Raw genomic sequence first — 25,611 nt, 5'->3', positions numbered from 1 at the left:
AGAGAGTGGTGAGGACACAGGAAGATAACTTTGCTCACTGTCAACTGTTTATTTTTGGAAAGAGAATTATTTCAGGTTGAAGACCTTTCATCAGAACTGGAAAAGTGAGGAAAGAAAAGGTGGAGCATAGCAAAAAAAAAATCAAATAGATTTTTCTCTGATTAATTATCTAATTGATAGATTATTGGAGGCAGTCAGAGTCAGAAATCAAAAATAAGGCGGCACGGTGAGCACAACATTGCTACAGCGCCAGCGACCAGGATTCAAATCCGCATGTCTGTAATGAGTTGCGTGGGTTTCTTCTGGGTGCTCTGGTTTCCTTCAACCCCTCAAAACAAACTTGTAGGTCAATTGGGTGTAATTGGGTTGCTTGGGCTCGTGTGCTGTGTGCCTGTTACCGTGCTCTACGTCTAAATTTAAAAACGAACACGTAGACAATGAAATTAATATCAGAACTGTTGCAGTGAAATTAAACCAAAAGGAACAGCTGGGAAATAGCTAGTAGATCAGGCAATGTCTGTTGAGAGAGAAAAACTGAGTTAACATTACAGATGGATAAAATGACGACAAAATTGACCAGTTCTGATACAAATAGAGAAGTTTAGTTACCTGAAATTGTTGGCTGCAATATTGAGTCTCAAAGATTGCAATATCTCCAGATGGAAGATGAGGTGCTGCTCCTTGAGTTTATATTGGGTCTCAGTGAAACAGGACAGGATACTACACACAGATGAGTCAGAATGGAGAATTCAAATGGCAGCTCAGGTTGCTCCTGAGGACAGATCAAAAGCATTCTCCAAAGCTTGAATCCAATTTGTATTTAGATTCTCGAATGGAGATCAGATCACATTTTGAGAACTAAATGCAGTACACTAGATTAGAAAAATTGCAGGTGTAATGAGGAGGTGGGAGCAGGAATGCAGGAAATAGATACTATCCAGTTGAGGGTTCTCAACTTTGGTGGTGGGTAAACCAAAGTGTGGTCCATAACGAAACTACGACTAAAGATCAGTCTGTCTCCCAATGTGCTATTTTTTTGAAAATAAATAATTATTAAATAACTATTTCCTTGTAATTATGTATTTTTGGACTTAAAAATATTGGTAGTCATAAAAGCACTGATGGTTGTAAAAAACATATCTGATCCATTAATGTTCTTCCAGGAAGAAAATTTGCTATCCTCATCTGTTTTTGCCTTTAGACAATATGGTTGGAATCTAAATGAAACTCATTTCAAGGGATCTTAAGGATTTGTGGTGACCCACTCACCAGCAACTGAACCGGCTCCCAAAATGGCAGACATGCTGTGGAAAATGCAGTAAATTGACATGCATGCAACTCATATTTTTAATCTGGACTGATGACATCACTGATGCTATCACTTCCTGTCTATGTGATGTATACAAGCCCAGCATGCAAGCCTGGAGGTGTCAGTCTTGCACTAGATTTCCCATCAACTTGACAACGTGTACAGCGATTCCACAATGTGTACACCAACATCTATCTTAGTATAGAATAGAATAGTATAGTATAGAATCCTTCATTATATTGTTCACCTCAATAGACTAAACGATGTTTGGACCCTAACACAGAAAATTTTTCTTCAATGCATGCTATGGTTATGAAACTGCCAATGTTTTGGATTTCACAACCATGTGTATGGTTTGGCCAAGCAGAAGCCCAATTCCAGTTGAGGCAGATAACATCTGATCCATGCAGTACTACCAAGTTTCCAATTTTCTGCAGTGGCTTACAGAGGAGGGAAAATATATGGCGCTCAAGAGTCTGCTCATCCATACCTTTGGCCTCTCATGACGTGAGTAAGCAGCCCATTTACTTCACTTGGATGGCTTGGGAGAAAGGACTGCCTTCCACACTCATGAATGAAATGCTGGCACTAGCAGAAGGACATAGGTTCTGCCTCATGTTCAAGCAGGCATTCTTGGAGCAATTACCAGAAGATATCCACATGCTGCTGGCTGATAAAAATTTCAGTGACCCATGGAGAGTTGTGGCCTGTGGTGACATTCTATGGCGGGCTAGGCAAGAAAGCGTGACATCCGTAGGACAGGTCACCAGATCCTGCTCACAGCAGCAGGACCGTGCAACTCCAACAATAGACTGGCAGCAGAGTCGATCAAATCTTTTGTCTGATTACAAGTTGGCTACAATGGATCGAATATAGCACTATTAGTATTTCTACCACTGCTGCTGACCTCCCTGTGAATTTTAGGGAAAGGCCAGGGCCAGCCATCACTAATGACTGCAGCGGCTGGCTATCGAGACCTTTTATATATCTAGGATAGACATTCCAGCCGGCATTTCTTGGTGGATACAGGAGCTGAGATCAGCATGCTTCCCCCTTTGGGATGTGACACACGTAACAGAAAACCCAGGCCATAATTGAAACCCACAAACTGCAGTACTAAACTACGTGTAGAATCCCGCTTCAGTTCAGCGATACTAAGTTCACATGGACTTTCACATTGGCTGTGGTTGAACAACCATTACTGGAGCTGATTTTCTCAGAGAACATGGACTACTGGTTTATCTAGAGGGACGAAGGCTCGTTCATACCAACTTTCCAGACCTTTGCCCTAGGTGAATCCAAGCTGCCAACCCTGCATTTAGACTCCGTTATTCTTTCGGAGAATGATTTCTCCAGGTTGTAGGTGGAATTCCCCACAATAATTATACTGCAATTCACCTTGTCGATGCCAAAACGTGGGGTGCAGCACCCCATACCAACTGAAGGGCCACCACTGCATGCCCAAGCTCACAGTCTCTCTCCATCTGGCCAAAGAGGAGTTTGAAAGGATAGCTCATGGGCCTCCTCGCTTCACATGGTACCCAAGGCTGCAGATGGATTGACACCCTGCAGTGATTATCACAGATTGAACCAGATTGCAACCCAGAACCACATTTACAGGACTTTGCGTCCAACCTGCAGGGAGTCTGCATCTTTTCCAAGCTGGATTTGGTCTGGGGATATCCCGGATGACATTCTAAAAATGGCTATTATTACCCATTTTGGCCTTTTTGAATTCAGAAGGATGCCTTTTGGGCTCAAGAATGCCGTGTAGACTTTCCAAGATTTAATGGACAGAGTGGGACGCAATCTCAACTTTACCTTCATATGCCTAGATGTCGAACTTATCGCTAGCTGCAGTCATCAGAAACATCGCTAAGCTCAGCACAGTTAAAGGCTTCCTGGAGTTCAATGGAATGGTGAACTTTTATCGCTGGTTTCTACCATCAGTGGTTCACATCATGTGTCCTCTTTTGTTAGTCAAGATAACGGATGTCACTTGGGGTGAAGAATCGTCAGCAGCATTTGAGAACACCTAGGAATCACTGGCTAATGCTGCATTGCTGGTCCACCAAAGAAGGATGTCCTCACAGTCCTGACAGTGGATGTGTCCATTATGGCAGTGGAGGAGTACTTGAACAGTACATCAATGGGCAAGGAAAACCACTGGCTTTCTTCAGCAAGCACCTAAGACCACCAGAATGCAAGTATAGTGCTTTTGATCGAAAATTGTTGGCACTGTGCCTAGCTATCAGATAGTTTAGGTACTTTCTAGAAGGTAGGCATTTCACGGCTTTTACAACCATTAGATCCATGTTCAGCTCACAACAGGGACATTTATCATATATTTCTGAGTTCACGACGGCCATCAAACACAACTCAGGAAAGGCCAAAGTAGTTGCAGATGCGCTGTCTCACCCGGCCATACAATCTATGTAGACCTTAACCCAAGGAGTGGACTAGTGAAAGCGCAACAGGCAGATGAAGAAATTCCGCGTTATGGAACAGGAGACTCAAACCTGAAGCTAGAAGAAATTCCGGTAGGCCCAGGGGAGCTCAAACTCACGTGTGATGTAACTACAAGTCACCCTCACCCGATCATTCTGGTGGCCGGGAGGGAGCAGGTATTTACACAGGATGGCACATCCATTGATCAGAATGACTGTCCAGTTAGTAGCTAACAGATTTGTGTGGCATGGCATTCGAAAACAGGTCAGCAATTGGGTGCAGACATGCACTCATTGTCAGACATCCAAAGTCCACCATTACACGAAAGTCCTACTACAATCTTTTGAGCCGACATTTCGGAGGTTTGACCACGGACATTGTAGGCCCCCTGCTGATGTCACATGGTTCCCATTTTCTTCTCACTATAGAGTATCAGGCCACGCAGTGGCCAGAGACAGTTCCACTTGCAGACATGATTACCAACACCTGCAATAGGGCTCTCATTTCCATCTGGATAGCACGTTTCAGTCTTCCTGCACACATCAAGTCTGTCAGGGGTGCCCAATTCATATCAAGTCCAAGGTCAGCAATGGCCACTCTGCTTGGAACAAAGCTGTACCACACAACTCTGTATCACCCACAATCCAACAGACCAGTAGAAATGTTCCATAGGCAATTTAAATCAGCCCTTATGGTGTGTCTGTATGGACCTAACTGGGTTGATGGATTGCCATGGGTACAAATGGCACCTAAGGACAATACAGGTGTCTCATTGACAGAGCTGGTCTATGGCACACCCCTGATGGTTCCAGGAAAATTTGTATCAGACTCACAGGACAGGAGAAGATGCCCATAGTGGTCCTAAGCAAGCTCCGCGAGAAGCTCGGTACTTTAGCGCCCATACCAACATCTCAACATGGTCAGTCAAGGTCCTATGTAACTCCAGAATTGGCAGGTCTGCAAGTACATTTTTGTACAGAAAGGAGCACACGAGCACCATTCCAGCGTCCGTATGAGGGTCCCTTCAAGGTACTAAAATGCAATGGTTTGACATACATTTTGGACATTGGAGGTAAAGAAGAAGCTTTTGAAAATGACCGCCTCAAACCTACCCTCCTGAATCAGTTGTGGTTCAGGCTTCTCGGCGGAGAGGAAGACCACTGTCATGTGGTGACCCACCTACCAGCAAGCAAACTGCCTCCCAAAATAGCGGATGTGCTGTGGAAAATGCAGGAAATTGACGTACATCCAACATAGGTTTTTATCTGAACTGATGACATCACTGATGGTATCACTTCCTGTCTATGTGACAGACCAGTGATGTATACAAGTCCAGCATGCAAACCTGGAAGTGTCAGTCTTGCATTAGATTCCACAGCCTATATATTGAATTCCCCATGTATCTATTAACTCAACAACATGTACAGCGATTCCACAACGTGTCAACCAAATCTATAGTACCTCAGTATAGAATACTTTGCTACAGATTGACAATAAATGCCAACTTTTCTAGCTATATTTATATCCTGTAAAATGAGGGTGATAGTGGTGCAGCAGGTAGAGCTCACAGCTCCAGGTACCATGGTTCAATCCTGATATGCACCCTCTATGGAGTTTGCTGTGATTGTATACATTTTTCTTGGGTGCTATGATTTCTCCCACATTCCAAATATGTAGAATAATAGGCCACTATAAATTTCCCCTAGTGTGTAGATGAGTTTTAGAATCTTTGGGTTGGAAACGAGATTGCAAATGAAGGGAGAATAAAATGTGATACCTGTGGGATTAGCAATAAGTTGGTGCTTGTTGTTGATGCAGGCCCAATGAGTCAAACACCCTTTTTCTATGGTGTACCCATCCATGACATGAGTTAAAATAAGAAAAAATAACCAATTGAAAATAGTGAATGAAGCACAACCGAAGATTGCTAACAAGTGGACAATAGAAATTATACCACTAAAGTGTACAAGGAATGAAACATATGAGAATTGTTTAATTAAGCATTCAAAATTACCACAATAATATGCCCTTCACAAATTGGAGCACTTACCTTATGAAATGGCAAAAGAAGAAGCACTGCTAAAGATCAAAGCAGATAAAAGGTTAATTTTATGCTCACAAAAAAATGGAGCGGTTGAAATTATACTTCAAAACTAGTTAAAGTGGCTCAAAAATTCAGTTGTTAAGTTAAACCATTGATGTCACTGTCAACAACTGTCGGTCAAAGAGTGTGAAGGGTGGGCAGAGGCAAAAAGAGTGATAAGCTGTGCTTTTAGTTACAGGTCACTGAGCTGCAGAAAGCTTTAAAGACAAAAGAGAAAGTATGCTTGTATGAAATGTAAAGTTTGATATATAATGAATATGAAGATGTGTCAAATAAGAACAGACTGCAATTTAATAACCTATAGTTTATGCATTTTGGAGAAATTGCCATTCTTGAGAATGCTGAAGTAAATGAGACTGTTGGTAAAGGTATGAAGATTACTTTTGGTGAGATGAAGGCAAAAGAAGTAAATTGACATAAATGGGCAAATGAATGAGGCCACTCAAACCTGATTGTGACTTCAATTGTGCATTCCCACTTTCTCTTGGAAATCTTTCAACTCTTTGCTCATCAATAATCTGCCTGCCTGTGCTTTAGAAATATTCATACACTCTATTTGTACCATTCTTTGAGGAAACAAATTTTTGAACCCTTTGCAAAAAACAATGACTCCAAGTATCACAATAGAAGACAAAAAATAGAAAATAGAAAGGAAAAAAGGTTCAATGAGAGTTGAAAACTTCAAATAATTACTCATACTAAACAACAGGTACTTGAGAAATTAATATACCAAAATTACTCAATCCCCTGAATTTAACCCCCACGTTCTAGGGTTACAAACATGGTGATGTATGGAAATATGATTTTCAGAAATTCCTGAATATGAGAATGATCCTGTTGTTCAGAAGGGAATAAAACTAAATTTGGTATTTAAGATGGAAATAAAGAAAACTCCAAATATGTTACCATGAAACATCAGCTTTTATTGGGGCCTTGCTACTAAGCACTTTGAAAAGCATGATTAGGTAGATTTAATTACATCCTATGAAAGGAACAAATCAAATAATCTTTCTCAGCACATACTTCAGTTAACAGTATAGATAAGAGAGAACCTGTCGATGCAATGCACTTGGATCTTCACAGCAGGTGCATAAGAAGTAGAGTGGCAGTCATCTGACTAAATTAAATCTAACTGGTTGTTTTCTGGTTGGTCAGATGTAATGAGAGGGTTAACACAAGAATTGTTGCTTTGCTCAGCTATTTACAATTTACAGCAATGATTTAAATGAGAGGACAAAGTGTAATGTATATAATTCTCCCAATGGTCAAAGCTAGATGGGAAAGTAAGCTGCGAAGAGTACACAAAGAGGCTGCAAAGATAGATATATAAATGAAGTGCAAAAAGGTGGCAGGTGCAACATGAGAGAAAATGTGACAATTTCTATTTTGGCAGATGATATGGAAAAAATATTTTTCAAAAAATGCCAAAATACTGGTAAATGCTGGCATTCAGAGAATATTTGTTCTTCTGGTTCATGAATAACAGAAGTTTAACATGTAGTTAAAGAAAGCAATGCAAATAGTACATGAGCTTAAATTATGGTGATCAGAAAATTATAATATTCTTGCTGAAAGATCACATGTGGAACCCTGTGTATAGTTTGGTTTCCTTATCTGAAGATTGAACAAAAGTTCATCCGATTTCAGGGACAAGAGGATACACAAATGAGGAAGGAGTGATCAAGTTTTTCTTACATTTTAAGTACAACCCAGCAGAATAAAGCAAATAGGGTAAAATAACAGAACTGTAGAATGTGGTCAATCATATCACAATGTATAATTTTAGCACTTTGACTATTTTTTTTGAATATTTTAAATTTTTTCCATAAATATACATATCAACATATTCCATATCAACATATACACAATATACATATCAACATATACACAATATGTATACATGTGCATAATTTTTTTATTACAAAATAAATCACAACAACCCCTTCCCTCCCACTCCCTTCAGAGTATAAATCTGTATACCATCAGGGCTTACAGTTGGGTTTTTAAAAAAGAAAATCTTCATTGGGGAGGTCACCTATATTTTTATAATAGTAGCACATTTTTTATTACTGTACTTGGGCCCCTATATAGTCCAAATATGGTTGTCATATTTTTATGAATATGTCATATTTGTTCTTTAAGTTAAATAAAGACCTTCATTGTTTCCTCTTTTATTGAATCAGTCCCATTTGAATCCATGAGGGGGGACTGTTGTCTTCAAAGAAAGATGATAGGAATCTTGCTTGTGCTGATAGGAAATACTTAAAATCCGGAAGTCTAGGTCCTCCCAATTTGTAGTCCCATGTTAAATTTTCCAGAGGAATTCTTGATAATTTATTATTCCATAGGAATTGTCTTATACAATTATGTAATAATTTAAAGAAATTTTTTGTTAGTGCAACAGCCATCAATTGAAAGAGATACTGTAGTCTTGGCATTACCTTTGTTTTTATACAATTTACCTCTCCTATTAAAGTAATTGGCAGATCTTTCCACTTTTGTAAATCTTTTCCTATTTTTTCTACTAGATGGGTATAATTGTGCTTATATAAATTCTGTAAATTATTATCTGTCATTATTCCTAAGTATCTTATTCCATACTTCTTCCATTTAAATCTAATACCTTTTTGGTATCTTTCATAATCAAAGTTTTGCAATGGCATTATCTCACTTTTGTCCATATTTATTTTATATCCAGATATTCTTCCATATTTTTCTAATATTGTTTATAATCTTATCAATGATCCAGCTGGGTCAGACATATATAATCGCACGACATCAGCAAATAAACTAATTTTATGTTCTTCCTGTCCAACTTTGAAACTCTTAATATCTGGATCTCTTCCTATAATTTCTGCCAGAGGTTCAATGCTGGTATGAATAATGCTGGAGATAGAGGGCACCCCTGTCTATTCGATCTACTCAAAGGAAAAATAGATGAGATTTGGTTATTAGTTATAATTTTAGCTTGTGGCTTAAGATAAAGAATTTTTATCCAATTTATACATTTTTCTACCTATACCAAATGTTTTCAATGTTTTATATAAAAAAGGACATTCTAGTCAGTCAAGTTCCTTTTCTGCATCGACAGAAATAGTTATGTTTAGATTCAATCTTGATTTTGCCTTATTTATTATATTGAATAATCTACCTAGACTATTTGAAGAATGACTTCCTTCAACAAATCCCACCTCATCTGGATGTATTCATTTTGGCAAATACTCACCCAATCTGTTGGCTAGTGTCTTTGCTAGAATTTTATAAACTGCATTCAGAAGTGACATTGGTCTGTATGATGAAGTTTTTAATGGGTTTAATGGGTTAAAGTTTTTAACCTTTCTTCAGTAGCACTGTAATTATAGGAGTTGAAAAAGTTTCTGGGAGGGTTTTGGGTCTTCACCATCTGGCCCAACATATCCATCAAAAGAGGCATCAATAAATCTTTAAATTGTCTATAAAACTCAGGAGGGAACCAATCTTCCCTTGCGGACTTATTACCTTTCTCTACTTTGTACCTTGTAAAAGGTGCATCTATGTCATTTTTGTCGATCTTCTAGTTTAGCAAGTTCAACATTTGTTAAAAATTCTTCCATTTCGCTTTCATCTCCTACTAATTCTGATTTATATAGCTTCATAAAGTATTGTCTAAACATATTATTCATTTATTTTTGATTATATGTTATAGAATCTGCTTCGGATTCTATTGTATTTATCATTCTGGATGATTCCTCTGCTTTAAACTGCGAAGATAACATTTTTTTTTCGGTGCAAAAATCCATAAATCCACCTAACTAAATCATTCAAACACCATTAAACTTGAACTTTCCTATGGACTGCTTTTTTAAAAAAATGTCTTTATTGTGCATATAACAGTTTACCCAGGACACATAGCCCCGCTTCCCTTTCCCTCGCTCTTGAAGATAACATTTTATGTGCCTGTTCTCCTAGTTCATAATATTTTTAGTTTTTAAAAATCTTTTTTCCCTATTCTAAATGTTTGTAGTATAATATATTGTAACTTTTTGTTCTTTAATATTCTACATTTTTCTTGTATTCCTGCTATCTGATATTCTTTTTCCAGTTTTGTTGAATCCTTCTCTAGACCATTTAAGTCTCTTGCATATTCTCTCTTAAAATTTTTAGTGTAGGAAATAATTTGTCCCTTCAGATAAGCTTTAAGTGTATTTCATATTAGAAAACTGTTGTCAGTGGAAGGAAGATTGTTTTCACAAAATATTTCTATCTGTCTCTTAATAAATTTATAAAAATCATTCCTCTTTATCTTCTTTGGCTTGGCTTCGCAGACGAAGATTTATGGAGGGGTAAATGTCCACGTCATCTGCAGGCTCGTTTATGGCTGACAAGTCCGATGCGGGACAGGCAGACACGGTTGCAGCGGTTGCAGGGGAAAATTGGTTGGTTGGAGTTGGGTGTTGGGTTTTTCCTCCTTTGCCTTTTGTCAGTGAGGTGGGCTCTGCGGTCTTCTTCAAAGGAGATTGCTGCCCGCCGAACTGTGAGGCGCCAAGATGCACGGTTTGAGGCGATATCAGCCCACTGGTGGTGGTCAATGTGGCAGGCACCAAGAGATTTCTTTAGACAGTCCTTGTACCTCTTCTTTGGTGCACCTCTGTCACGGTGGCCAGTGGAGAGCTCGCCATATAACACAATCTTGGGAAGGCGATGGTCCTCCATTCTGGAGACGTGACCTACCCAGCGCGGTTGGATCTTCAGCAGCATGGATTCGATGCTGTCAGCCTCTGCCATCTCGAGTACTTCGATGTTAGGGATGAAGTCGCTCCAATGAATGTTGAGGATGGAGCGGAGACAATGCTGGTGGAAGCATTTTAGGAGTCGTAGGTGATGCCGGTAGAGGACCCATCATTCGGAGCCGAACAGGAGTGTGGGTATGACAACGGCTCTGTATATGCTAATCTTTGTGAGGTTTTTCAGTTGGTTGTTTTTCAAGACTCTTTTGTGAAGTCTTCCAAAGGCGCTATTTGCCTTGGCGAGTCTGTTGTCTATCTCGTTGTCGATCCTTGCATCCGATGAAATGGTGCAGCCGAGATAGGTAAACTGGTTGACTGTTTTGAGTTTTGTGTGCCCGATGGAGATGTGGGGGGGCTGGTAGTCATGGTGGGGAGCTGGCTGATGGAGGACCTCGGTTTTCTTCAGGCTGACTTCCAGGCCAAACATTTTGGCAGTTTCTGCAAAACAGGACGTCAAGCGCTGAAGAGCTGGCTCTGAATGGGCAACTAAAGGGGCATCGTCAGCAAAGAGTAGTTCACAGACAAGTTGCTCTTGTGTCTTGGTGTGAGCTTGCAGGCGCCTCAGATTGAAGAGACTGCCATCCGTGCGGTACCGGATGTAAACAGTGTCTTCATTGTTGAGGTCTTTCATGGCTTGGTTCAGCATCATGCTGAAGAAGATTGAAAAGAGGGTTGGTGCGAGAACACAGCCTTGCTTCACGCCATTGTTAATGGAGAAGGGTTCAGAGAGCTCATTGCTGTATCTGACCCGACCTTGTTGGTTATCGTGCAGTTGGATAACCATGTTGAGGAACTTTGGGGGACATCCGAGGCGCTCTAGTATTTGCCAAAGCCCTTTCCTGCTCATGGTGTCGAAGGCTTTGGTGAGGTCAACAAAGGTGATGTAGAGTCCTTTGTTTTGTTCTCTGCACTTGGAGCTGTCTGAGGGCAAAGACCATGTCAATAGTTCCTCTGTTTGCGCGAAAGCTGCACTGTGATTCTGGGAGAACATTCTCGGTGACACTAGGTATTATTCTATTTAGGAGAATCCTAGCGAAGATTTTGCCTGCAATGGAGAGCAGCATGATTCCCCTGTAGTTTGAGCAGTCTGATTTCTTGCCTTTGTTTTTGTATAGGGTGATGATGATGGCATCACGAAGGTCCTGAGGCAGGTTTCCTTGGTCCCAGCAGAGCTTGAAAAACTCATCCAGCCTTCCAGACCTCTGGGGGGGATTCCATCCATACCTGCTGCTTTGCCACTTTTTAGTTGTTCAATTGCCTTATATGTCTCTTCCCGGGTGAGGACCTCATCCAGCTCTAGCCTTAGGGGCTTTTGAGGGAGCTGGAGCAGAGTGGATTCTTGGACTGAGCGGTTGGCACTGAAAAGAGATTGGAAGTGTTCTGACCATCGGTTGAGGATGGAGATCTTGTCGCTGAGGAGGACTTTGCCATCTGAGCTGCGCAGCGGGCTTTGGATTTGGGGTGAAGGGCCGTACACAACCTTTAGAGCCTCGCAAAAATCCCTGAAGTCGCCAATGTCCACGCTGAGCTGGGTTTGTTTGGCGAGGCTAGTCCACCACTCATTTTGGATCTCCCAGAGTTTGCGCTGAAGATGTCAGACGAAGTGAGAGGAAACTTCCAGGCAAACCTCAAAGCAAAGCTCGAGGATGCAATCCACCTCATGGACTCGTCCCCTGAAACCCTCTGGGATCAGCTGAAGACTACCATACTGCAATCCACTGAAGAGGTACTGGGCTTCTCCTCCAGGAAAAACAAGGACTGGTTCGATGAAAACAACCAGGAAATCCAGGAGCTGCTGGCAAAGAAGCGAGCTGCTCACCAGGCTCACCTTACAAAGCCATCCTGGCCAGAGAAGAAACAAGCCTCTTTATAATGTAGCATTAAAGCACCATCTATACTTAGTTTCTTGCTTTTCATTTATCATAATAGTTAATATTAATGTTGAGTGGTCTGATAAAAATCTTGCCAAATACTCCATTTTTACCACTCTACTTTGTAACTGGACAGACATTAAAAAAAAAGTCAATCCTTGTATGTGAATTATGTACCCTCGAATAGAATGTTATCTCTTTCTAAAAAAGGGCTTGAGCAGCCTCCATATATCAATTAAATTTAAATCCTTCATAAATGATAATGTTGTTTTTGCAGCTTTTGGCCTTGTTATTTTACTCCCTGATTTGTCCAATATTAGATCTAAATAAAATTGAAATCTCCTCCGATCAATACATTTTGTCTTCCCCTGTGGTTTTTTAAAAATATATCCTTCATAAAGGCTTCATCATCATAACATCCATAATTCTGCATAACTTTTTCAGTGTGCAATGACAAATCTTCCAGCTTGATCAGTTAAAGTCTCTTTTATTATTTATTGGTATATTTTTTATTAATTAAAATTGCTACACCTCTTGCTTTTGAATAAAATGAAGACAATATTACTTGCCCCACTCATCCTCTTTTTAATTTTGCGTGCTCCGATTTGGTAAGATGTGTTTCTTGTAAAAAGAATATATCTGCCTTTAATTTTTTTTTAGGTATGCCAAGACCCATTTTTTTCACTGTCCCATTAATTCCATTAACATTAATTCTTCTTTAAAACAATATTTTTTAACAGTAAAATTTCTTTGACTCTTTAAATAATAGTGATCCTTCCCCTTTAAGAAAAACACACGGAGGAGTCACGTGATGGAGTAGTGGCCGGACGGTGAACTCCAGCCCTCTCCAGAAAAGTCGGAAAAAATGAAGGAAAACACAAAGGCACAAAAATAAAAATTAAAGTAAAGTGAGTATAAAGGTGGAAAGAAGATGGTGACGAAAAAAGAAAAATCGAAACCAACGGTAAGAAGAGAGGAAGAAAAGACAACGGAAGAAGAAGGAGAAGGCCTTACCTGTTCGAAGAGGCCTGTGGTGGAGAGAGAAACCCGCTCCCTCAGGTCGGTAGAAAGTGGACTACAAAAATGGCTCACTGAGCCGAGTAAAAGTGCGCGATGCGCATGCAAAAAAACGCACTGACGGGAGGGGTGACCAGCTGGGGAGTCGATCTCCACAGCCGGCAATGACAGCTACAGAACAGCAGCAGCAAGAGGAGAACATAGAAGACAACGAAAACAAGAAAGAAGAGAAGAAAAGGACAACAAAGAAACAACAGATGGCCAACCCAGAGGAAGAAGAAGAGGAAGAGGAAGAGTACAGTGAAATAGAAGAAGAAGGGAAAGGCAAGACATAGGATATACTTTCTCTTATTAAAGAATACATGGAGTCATTTAAAGAATGGCAAGCACAAGAATTTAATGATTTAAGAAGAAGAATAAACAATACAGAAGAGAAAGTGAATAAAATAGATATGACCTTATCAGAAATGGGAAAAAGAATGGACAAGGTGGAAGAACGAGAAGCAGCAGTAGAAATGGAGGTAGAGGACTTAAAAAAGAAATTAGAGGAATCTAATAAAAAAAGTTAAAGAGACACAAGAGCTGTTAGCTCAGAAAATAGATATAATGGAAAATTATAACAGAAGAAATAACATAAAGATAGTGGGCCTTAAGGAAGATGAAGAAGGCAAGAATATGAGAGAGTTTATAAAAGATTGGATCCCTAGGATCCTAGGATGTCCAGAACTACAGCAAGAAATGGAAATAGAAAGGGCACATAGAGCATTGGCCTTTAAACCACAACCACAACAAAAGCCAAGATCTATTTTAGTAAAATTCCTAAGATATACTACAAGAGAAAAGGTACTGGAGAAAACAATGGAAAAAGTAAGAGAGGACAACAAGCCACTGGAGTACAAAGGGCAAAAAATCTTCATTTATCCAGATATAAGTTTTGAACTCCTAAAGAAGAGAAAGGAGGTCAATACAGCAAAGGCGATTTTATGGAAGAAAGGGTATAAATTTATACTAAAGCATCCAGCGGTATTGAAAATATTTATTCCAGGACTGCAAAACAGACTATTCTCGGATCCAGAGGAAGCACGAAAATTTGCAGAACAATTACAAAATAGACTGAGAGATGAAGACGTGTAACGAGAGTACAAAAGACTGCGAACTAAAAAGACACATAAGTTTTGAACTCCTGAAGAAGAGGAAGGAGTTCAATACAGTGAAAACGATCTTATGGAAAAAAACTATTCTCGGATCCAGAGGAAGCAAGGAAATTTGCAAAACAACTACAAAACAAGCAGAGAGATGAAGACATGTAATAAGAGTAAAAATGACCACGATTTATATGTATGTGGGTAAAGAGGTATATGTGTGTATATGTATAGTGTGCATACATGAATGTATCCGTATTTAGAGGAAAATATAGAGAGTATAGACAAGAATTAATAAGGGAAGGAAAGGGAATAGAGGGAATAAGGAGGGAATTAAAAGAGTGACCTTTGTTACATATGAAAAGTGAAATCTTTTCTGGGGGGGCTGGGTGGGGAGGAGTTACGGTCACTGCAAAATCAGCTGACGCTTGCGAGTGAATTCGCAAATCCAAATGGAGAGGGGAGATGTGGTTGTCCGACAAGGGATAAAGGACAACTCAGGAGGGGAAGGGGAGATTGGGGCTAAAGAAGTTTTAAATAGGAGAATAAGGAAAATGTTTGATGTTTTAGGAATGTTGTCTTATAAAGGGTTCAAAACAAGAAAACAGAAATGGATAAGAAGGAAAGGTAATGATGGAGAAACGGAAAGGGAAGATAAACAAAGTATAAAATGGCTACGTTGAACTATATGACTTTAAATATTAATGGAATACATAACCAAATTAAAAGGAAGAAACTGCTAAATTTACTGAAAAAAGAAAAAATTGATATAGCATTTGTGCAAGAAACACATTTAACTGAATTGGAGCACGAGAAATTAAAAAGAGATTGGGTAGGACACGTAACAGCAGCATTGTATAATTCAAAAGCAAGAGGAGTAGCTATATTAATTAGTAAAAATGTGCCATTTAAAATAGAAGAGGAAATAATAGATCCAGCAGGGAGATATGTAATGATAAAATGTCAGATATATTCGGAGTTTTGGAATCTACTCAATGTATATTCACCTAACGAAGAAGATCAAAAGTTTATGCAAGATATCTTTTTGAAGATAGCAGATACGCAAGGGAACATATTAATAGGAGGGGATTTCAACCTGAATTTGGATTCAAATATGGACAAAACTGGGAAAAAAATTAACAGAAAGAACAAAGTAACCAAATTTATAATTAAATCGATGGAAGAAATGCAACTTTTGGATATATGGAGGAAACAACACCCAAAGGAAAAGGAATATTCATATTACTCGGCTAGACATAAAACATACTCAAGAATAGACCTATTTTTGTTATCAGCTCGTATGCAAGATAGAGTAAGAAAAACAGAATATAAAGCTAGAATACTATTGGACCATTCACCCTTAATATTGACAATAAAGTTAGAGACATCCCTCCAAGAATGTATAGATGGAGATTAAACCCCATGTTACTCAAAAGGCAGGATTTTAGAGAATTTATTGAAAGACAAATTAAAATGTATTTTGAAATAAATACAAAATCAGTGAAAGATAAGTTTATACTATGGGATGCAATGAAAGCATTCATTAGAGGGCAAATAATAAGTTATGTAACCAAGATGAAAAAGGACTATAATCAGGAAACAGAGCAGTTGGAAAGGGAAATAGTAAATATAGAAAAAGAATTAGCAATGAAGGAAGATACAACTAAAAGAAGAGAATTGGCGGATAAAAAAATAAAATATGAAACACTACAAACATATAAGGTGGAGAAGAATATAATGAAGACAAAACAGAAATATTATGAACTAGGTGAAAAAACGCACAAAATCCTAGCATGGCAGCTTATGACAGAACAAGCTAAGAAAATGGTATTGGCATCAAGGAAAAAAGACAAACAAATTACATATAATCCAAAAGAAATTAAGGAAAACTTTAGAGAATTCTATGAACAATTATACCGAATGGAAAACGAAGGGAAAGAAGGGAAAATAGATGAATTTCTAACTAAAATTGAACTACCAAAACTACAAATAGAGGAACAAAATAAATTAACAGAGCCATTTGGAATAGTAGAAATACAAGAGATAATAAAAAAATGACCAAATAATAAGACACCAGGAGAGGATGGATTCCCAATAGAATTCTATAAAACATTTAAAGACTTATTAATTCTGCCCCTCCTGGAAGTAATCAACCAGATTGATAAAACACAAAGCTTACCAGATTCATGTAAAACAGCAATAATTACAGTAATACTAAAGCAAGGGAAAGATCCACTCACACCAGTGTCATATAGACCAATATCTTAACACAGATTATAAGATAATAGCTAAACTATTAGCAAACAGATTAGCAGAGTATGTACCGAAAATGGTAAATCTAGACCAAACTGGATTTATCAAAAAAAGACGCACAACAGACAATATTTGTAAATTTATTAACTTAATTCATGCAGTAGAAGGGAATAAAGCGCCAACAGTAGCAGTTGCTTTAGACGCAGAGAAGGCCTTTGACAGAGTAGAATGGAATTATTTGTTCAAAGTATTGCAAAAATTCAGTTTACCGGAGAAGTATATTAATTGGATTAAAGCATTATATAAGGGACCATTAGCGAAAGTGACAGTAAATGGACATGTATCAAAGCAATTTAACTTAAGCAGGTCAACACGGCAGGGATGCCCACTATCACTTTTATTGTTCGCGTTAGCTATAGAACCACTAGCAGAATTGATAAGAACAGAAAATAATATAAAAGGGATAAAAATAAAAGACAAGGAATATAAAATCAGTTTATTTGCGGATGATGTTATAGTATACTTAACAGAACCAGAACTATCAATAAAAGAATTATATAAGAAATTGAAGGAATATGGAGAAGTGTCGGGTTACAAGATCAACGTAAATAAAAGTGAAGCAATGCCTATGAATAATGCGGATTTCTCAAAATTTAAGAAGGAATCACCGTTTAGATGGCAAATGCAAGCAATAAGATACCTAGGTGTACAAATAAATAAAAATCTCGGCCAACTATATAAACTCAATTATTATCCACTAATGAAAAAATTACAGGACGATTTAGAGCATTGGAAAGATTTACCACTAACACTAATAGGAAGGATAAACTGTATTAAAATGAACATTTTTCCAAGGGTATTATACCTATTTCAGGCATTGCCAATACAAGTGACAGAGAAATTCTTCAAGGAGTTAAAGAAAATAATAAGGAAATTTTTATGGAAAGGGGGGAATCCGAGGATAGCACTAGATAAATTAACAGAATGGTATAAACAAGGAAGCTTACAACTGCCAAAATTTAAAAATTATTATAGAGCCGCACAATTAAGATACCTATCAGATTTTTATCAAACAAGGGAAAAGCCAGATTGGACCAGATTAGAATTAGATAAAATAGGGGGAAAGATACCTGAACACATTATATAAATGGGATGAAGAATTGGTACAACATAAAAGTTCTCCAGTATTACATCATCTACTCAATATTTGGAAGAAGATTCATGTAGAAAGAAATAAAACAAATTATCAATTACCAAAACTAATATTGACGCAAAACAAGTTACTCCCTTTTACAATAGATAACCTTCCCTTTAGAGAATGGGAGAAAAAAGGGATTAAAAGAATAGAAAATTGTTTTTCAGGAAATAGATTATTATCCTTTGAACAAATGAAAGATAAATACAATATAACTCAAGATACAGCGCTGGCATATTACCAATTGAGATCCTACTTGAAGGATAAATTAGGAAGCAGTTTGAGTTTGCCAGAGGGAAGTAACTTTGAATATGTGATTACAGATACAATGATAATCAAAAGATTTATAACAAATATGTATATTAAACTGCAAGAAAAGGAGAATGAGAAAACAAATGGTAAAACTAAACAAAAATGGGAACAAGATTTAAATATAAAGATAAAAAAGGAAACATGGGAGAAGTTATGCTCTGGAACGATGAGAAATACAATAAATACGAGGTTACGTATGATACAATATAACTGGATACACAGGCTATACATTACACCTCAAAAGTTAAATAAATGGGACCAAACAGTATCTGATAGATGTTTTCGATGTAAAAAAGAAATGGGAACAACAATTCATGCAATCTGGACATGTGAGAAAGTAGAAAAATTTTGGGAAGATCTAAATCAGATATTAAATAAAATAACAGAAAACTATATACCAAAGAATCCAGAGATCTTCCTCCCAAGTAACATAAAAAACAAAGAATTTGGAATTGATTTGGAGGATGCACAAAAAAGATTTGTTAAGATAGCTCTAGCACATAAGTGTTGAAAAGGAGAAAATGATTGAAATAAGAGATTGTTGAAGACCTGATGGAGAGAATGGGTCAAGCAGAGTTTGAATTGACGAAAACACATGAAAAAGTCGAGGCTTTGGAGAAAAAAAAGCTAAAGAATGGGAGTCAGATAAACAAGGACTGCTAAACAAAATTGACCAGATGGAGAACTTTATTTCATGAAATAATATCCGAATTATTGGACTATAGGAAGGAATCGTGGAAAATCAATCGCACAAGTGTTGGAAGAAGACAAATTTGGAGAAAAACTTACATCGCGAGAACTCACCAAACACTCAAACACAGAAGAGTCAGCAATCAAAGAACAAAGCCAATTCTGTTGAGATTTTTAAGCTATCAAGAGCAGGAAATAGTTCTGGGAGCTGCATATAATTACTTTAAGCAGAATAATGCTCGAGGTTGATCCTTTCAGCCCAACTTTGATTAAACAAAGAAAAGAATTTTAAGAGGTGAAAAGACAACTATGTGTTAAAAACTTAAAATACTCAATGATATATCCCATGACCTTGAGGGTCGAAGTAGTGGAAGGGAAATGATGATTCTTCAAGACTAAGAACGAGGTGGAAGACTTTCTGTGAAGTTTATAAAGAAAGAAGATCAAGGTCATCATCCAGGATGATGCTTAATTCTTGACCCGATTCCCCAATTTTACCTGGTTCTGCTGGTCCCATCGTCATTTTTGCACCACTCTTCTTTAGACTTTCACTCGATGTTCCCAGTTGAATAGCAGCTTCTTCAATCTTTGTTCTTGGGAGGAGTCATGTGATGGAGTAGTGGCCGGTAGGAGAATACCAGCCCTCTCCAGAAAAGAAGAAATAAAGTGAAGAAAATACAAAGTTCAAGAAACACAAAACATAACAAATAAAAGATAAAGTTGTGGAGAAAAGAAAGAAAATGGCACCCAAGAAGGAAAAAGTAAAATCAACAGGAAAAAAAGAAGAAAAGATGCCAGAAGAGAAAGGAGAAAGCTTGAAGAAACAGCCATCGTGGAGAAAAGAGCCCGCTCCCCAAGGTTGGTGACGACCCCGCAGAATCGCGACCTCCTGACCACTGGACTGCAAAAACAAAAGCGCACAACTGCGCATACTAAGGAAAAAGAGAACGCCGACGGGAGGAGGGCTCAGCTGAGGAGCAAACACAGTGAAACCAGCTGAGGGATGCCTGACACCAGGGCTCTCAGCTGGAAGAAGAGGTGTTAGCTCAGAAGATGGACATAATGGAAAATTATAGTAGGCGAAACAACATAAAGATAGTGGGCCTAAAGGAAGGTGAAGAAGGCACAAATATGAAAGAATTTATTAAAAAAGGGATCCCAGTCCTGGGAATGTCAGAAATACAGGAAGGAATGGAAATAGAAAGGGCACACAGAACACTAGCTCCGAAACCACAGCCAGAACAAAAACCAAGATCTGTTTTAGTAAAATTTCTGAGATACACGACAAGAGAAAATGTACTGGAGAGGGCAAGGAATAAAATTAGAGAAGACAAAAAAACCATTGGAATACAAGGGTCAAAAAATATTTTTTTACCCAGACATAAGTTTTGAACTCTTAAAGAAGAGGATGGAGTTTAATACAGCAAAATCGATCCTATGGAAAAAAGGTTATAAATGTATGTTAAGATATCCAGCTGTGCTTAAAATATTTATCCCGGGGGAGAAAAAAAAGACTGTTCTTGGATCCGGAGGAAGCACGAGAATTTGCAGAATGCCTGCAGGACAGAAGGAGAGATGAAGAGATGTAACAAGAATGAAGAATGATGACAAAATACATATAAAGATGTAAAAAAAATGTATAAAGAACTAAAGAAGGGAAAGAAAAGGGAAGAAAGGAAGTAAAGGGGGAACAAAAGGAGGGTGAGCTTTGTTATATGTGAAGATAAAAGTCTTTTCTGGAGGGGGTTGGGTGGGAGAGAATAACAGTCACTGCGAAATCAGTTGACGCTTGCAAGCAGGTTCACAATCCAAATCGAGAGGGGAGTTGTGGTTGCCCAGCAAGGGACAAGGTGCAACTCAGAGAGGGGGGGGGGAAAACATTTGGGGTGAAGGAAATTTTAGATGTGGGAATTGTTGAAGTATTTTATGTTTTAAAAGTGTTGTCATACATTGAGTTCAAAAAGGGAAAACTGAGAGAGGAAAATGGGGAAAAGGGGGATGGTGGTGGTGAGGAAGCAGAAATGAGGTGTAAACAGAATATGAGATGGCCATGTTAAACTATTTGACTATAAACATTAATGGAATACATAACTAAATTAAACAAAAAAGGCTATTAAATTTACTGAAAAAAGCAAAAATAGACATAGGATTTGTGCAGAAAACGCATCTAACTGAAGTGGAACATAATAAATTAAGGAGAGACTGGGTAGGGCACGTAGAGGCAGCATCATATCATTCAAAAGCCAGAGGAGTAGCTATATTAATAAATAAAAATGTACCATCAAAATAGAGGAGGAAATAATAGATCCAGCAGGGAGGTATGTAATGATAAAGTGTCAGATATATTCAGAATTCTGGAATTTGATCAATATATATGCACCTAATGAAGAGGATCAAAAGTTTATGCAAGATATTTTTTTGAAGATTGTAGATACGCAGGGGAATATATTGATAGGAGGAGATTTTAACCTTAATTTGGATCCAATGTTGGATAAAACTGGACAAAAGACTAGCAAAAAGAATAAAGTGGCCACATTTATGGTTAAATCAATGCAGGAAATGAAACTTATGGATATATGGAGGAGGCAGCACCCAAGGAAGAAGGAATACTCATATTATTCAAGTAGGCATAAAACATACTCAAGGATTGATATGTTTTTGTTGTCGGCCCATATTCAAAGGAGAGTAAGGAAAACTGAATATAAAGCTAGATGGTTATCTGATCATTCACCCCTGTTATTAGCAATAGAACTGGAGGACATCCCACCAAGAACATATAGATGGAGATTAAACTCCATGCTACTTAAAAGACAGGAAGTTAGGGAATTTATTGAATGCCAAATTAATATGTACTTTGAAATAAATATGGAATCAGTTAAAGACAAATTTATATTATGGGATGCAATGAAAGCCTTCATTGGAGGGCAGATAATGTTATGTAACCAAGATGAAAAAGGACTACAATCGGGAAATAGAACAGTTGGAAAGGGAGATAGTAAGAACAGAAAAAGAACTAGCAATAAGGGACAATATAACAAAAAGAAGAGAATTGGCAGACAAAAAAAATACAAAACATTATAAATGTATAAGGTGGAGAAGAAAATAATGAAAATAAAGCAAAAGTGTTATGAGCTAGGAGAAAAAATCACACAAAATATTAGCCTGGCAACTTAAAACAGAACAAGCTAAAAGAATTGTATTGGCATCAAGGAAAAAGAACAAACAAATTACATATAATCCAATGGAGATTAATGAAAACTTTAAGGAATTTTATGAACAATTATACCAAACAGAACACGAGAAAAGATGAAAAAATAAAAGAGTTTTTAGCTAAAATTGAACTGCCGAAATTGCAAGAAGAGGAGCAAAACAAGCTGATAAAACCATTTGAAATAGAGGAAGTACAGGATATATTAAAAAAACTGCCGAACAATAAAACGCCTGGAGAGGATGGATTCCCAATAGAATTCTATAAAACATTTAAAGAGTTATTAATTCCTCCTCTCCTGGAAGTAATGAACTAGATAGAAGAAACACAAAACTTGCCAGCAATAATTACAGTAATACCAAAGACAGGGAAGGATCCACTAACACCAGCATCATATAGACCAATATCTCTACTTAATTCAGATTATAAGATAATAGCAAAATTATTAGCAAACAGATTGGCCGGCTGTATACCAAAAATTGTAAAACAAGATCTAAATGGATTTATTAAGAAAAGACGAACAGCGGATAATGTCTGTAAATTTATTAATTTAATTCATGCAGTTCAAGGAAACAAGATGCCAACAGTGGTTGTTGCTTTAGATGCAGAAAAAGCCTTTGACAGGGTAGAATGGAATTATTTATTCAAAGTATTACAGAGGTTCAATCTACCAGAAAAATATATTAATTGGATTAAAGCATTATATAATGGACCATTGGTGAAGGTGACAGCAAATGGATATGTATCTAACCAATTTAAATTAAGTAGGTCAACTAGGCAGGGATGTCCACTATCTCCCTCAACTGTTCACTTTAGCAATAGAACCATTGGCAGAACTGATAAGAACAGAAAATAAAATAAAAGGGATAAAAATAAAGGAGGAGTATAAAATTAGTTTATTTGCAGATGACATCATAGTATACTTAACAGAACCAGAAATATCAATAAAAGAACTACATAAGAAATTGAAGGAATATGGAGAAATATCAGGGTACAAGATCAACGCAAATAAAAGTGAAGTGATGCCAATGAGTAATGCAGATTATACAGAATTTAAAAAAGAATCACAATTTAAATGGCAAACAAGCAACCCGATACCTAGGTATTAGATTAGATAATTATTTAAGCCACCTGTACAAATTAAATTATCAGCCATTAATAAAGAAATTACAGGAAGACTTAGAACATTGGAAAGAATTACCACTAACGTTGATAGGGAGGATAAATTGCATTAAAATGAATGTCTTCCCAAGGATACAATACTTATTTCAATCATTACCAATTCCCTTAACAGAGAAATTCTTCAATGAACTAAAGAGAATAATAAGGAAATTTTTATGGAAAGAGGGGAAATCGAGGATAGCGTTAGATAAATTTACAGAGTGGTACAACCAAGGTGGTTTGCAGTTACCAAACTTAAAAAAATTATTATAGAGCAGCACAATTAAGGTATTTATCAGATTTTTATCAGACAATGGAAAAACCAGATTGAACTAAGATAGAGCTAGATAAAATAGGGGAGAAGGTACCGGAACATATACTTTATAAGTGGGATTAAAAGCTGGTGCAATATAAAAGCTCGCCAGTACTGCATCATTTATTCAATATATGGAAGAAGATTCACTTAGAAAGGAGAAAAAACAAATTACCAACTACCAAAATTATTATTGATGCAAAATCAGCTAATCCCTTTTACAATAGATAACCTTTCCTTTAGAGAATGGGAGAGAAAAGGAATTAAAAGAATAGAAAATTGTTTTTTGGGAAATAATTTATTAACATTTGAACAAATGAAGTACAAATATGGAATAACTCATGTTACAATGTTTGCATACCATCAACTGAAAGCCTACTTAAAGGATAAATTGGGAAACAGACTGAGATTACCAGAAGGAAGCAGCTTTGAATATGTGATTACAGAAACAATGATAATAAAAAGATTTATAACAAACATGTACATTAAGCTGCAAGAGAAGGAAAATGATGAAATAAGCTATAAGCCCAAACAAAAGTAGGAAAAAGATTTAAAAATAAAGATAAAAAATGAAACATGGGAAAAGTTATGCTCTGGAAATATAAAGAATATAATAAACACAAGATACAGTATAATTGGTTACACAGGTTATATATCACACCCCAAAAGTTAAAAAAATGGGATCCAACATTATCAGATAGATGTTTTCGTTGTAAGAAAAAATCAGAAGAGAGCCTGAGAGTACAGCAATGGTACATGGAAATGTATAAATGTATTTCATTGGAAAAAATAACATTTAATTTAAAAAATAAAGTCACATTATTTGAACAAATTTGGGAACTGTACATGGAACATAACAGAGAGGGCTTACCTCGGACCTCCACCCCCTAAAATGATAAGAAGATGAAATGAACTGACCCAGTGTGTAAACAATGACACAATTTTCTTGTTTATTTTCATTGTGTGATGACATTGTTTAATGGTTTTATTGTATTGTATATGTTGAATGTTTAATGGGTTTGGAGGGGGTGGGAAGGGGGGAGGGAAGGTGGGGGGCGGGGGAAAGGAGAGAAAATGCCACTGTGTATATTTAAGAGGGAAATGTTTGTATGTATTTTGATTGATATGGTTCATAGTGTGAAAAATTTTTAAAAATTAAAAGAAATCTGTGTTCTCGGCTTCCTTGGCTTCTTTGTGGTAGTTTTATCTATTTTTGATAAAGTAAATCTTGATTTTCAATTTTTGATCATCTATTTAGTACTCTTCATGGAGAGCTCAACCAAAACATACAAGTCATTCACATGACCACGCCGCTGCTCTTTGACTATATTAACTAATAATGTTCTAAGCAACCTATAGATCTTCTGTTCCAGCATAGATGTCCTTCATATTATACTGGACAACAATTTTTTTTTTCAAAAGGTTTGCTTACTGAAAAAAAAATTGGTGATTATGAGATACTACTTCAAGCTAAATATAAAGGTAATTTCAGATTTTCTGTATCATTTAGGAAGTTGGAGAAATTAACTTTTTATTGAATTTAACATGCTTAATCACATAATGATGCTGACAAAACAATTGGCCAGCATTTATGGATTCCAGTTTCCTTGATACTGCTTTACTATGGTCACAATATCTTGGTGAAACTTTTCATCATGTTCGTTACTGACCTGCACCAAGATCAGCAGGGAAGAAGTCCAAGTGCGAATGCAGAAAATTAATTTTCAATGGCATGTTGCACTTAATGGTATTATATGCTTGAAGTAGACTTAAAATATGACAAGAAATTACAAAAATAGGTTATGTCTAAAAAACAATATAT

General features: G+C 37.2%; 1 protein-coding gene and 1 long non-coding RNA gene across 6 annotated transcripts in view; both read right to left on the bottom strand.

Annotated features, from left to right (window-relative positions):
- Window positions 1-25,611, bottom strand: part of LOC138751799 (uncharacterized protein C10orf67, mitochondrial-like) — a 207,618-nt gene that overhangs the window by 80,314 nt on the left and 101,693 nt on the right. The gene's annotated exons all lie outside the window — the stretch shown is intronic.
- On the bottom strand, window positions 47-1,350 carry LOC138751800 (uncharacterized). The gene is made up of 3 exons (XR_011350195.1): window positions 1,270-1,350; window positions 610-772; window positions 47-517 (listed from the first exon to the last, which is right to left on the bottom strand). It is a non-coding gene; the product is annotated as an uncharacterized lncRNA (long non-coding RNA).

The sequence above is a fragment of the Narcine bancroftii genome, chromosome 1 (genome assembly GCF_036971445.1).
Source record: "Narcine bancroftii isolate sNarBan1 chromosome 1, sNarBan1.hap1, whole genome shotgun sequence".
Lineage (NCBI taxonomy): Eukaryota > Metazoa > Chordata > Chondrichthyes > Torpediniformes > Narcinidae > Narcine > Narcine bancroftii.
Note: the sequence above shows the minus strand (reverse complement) of the source record. Positions and strands in the feature narration are given on the sequence as shown.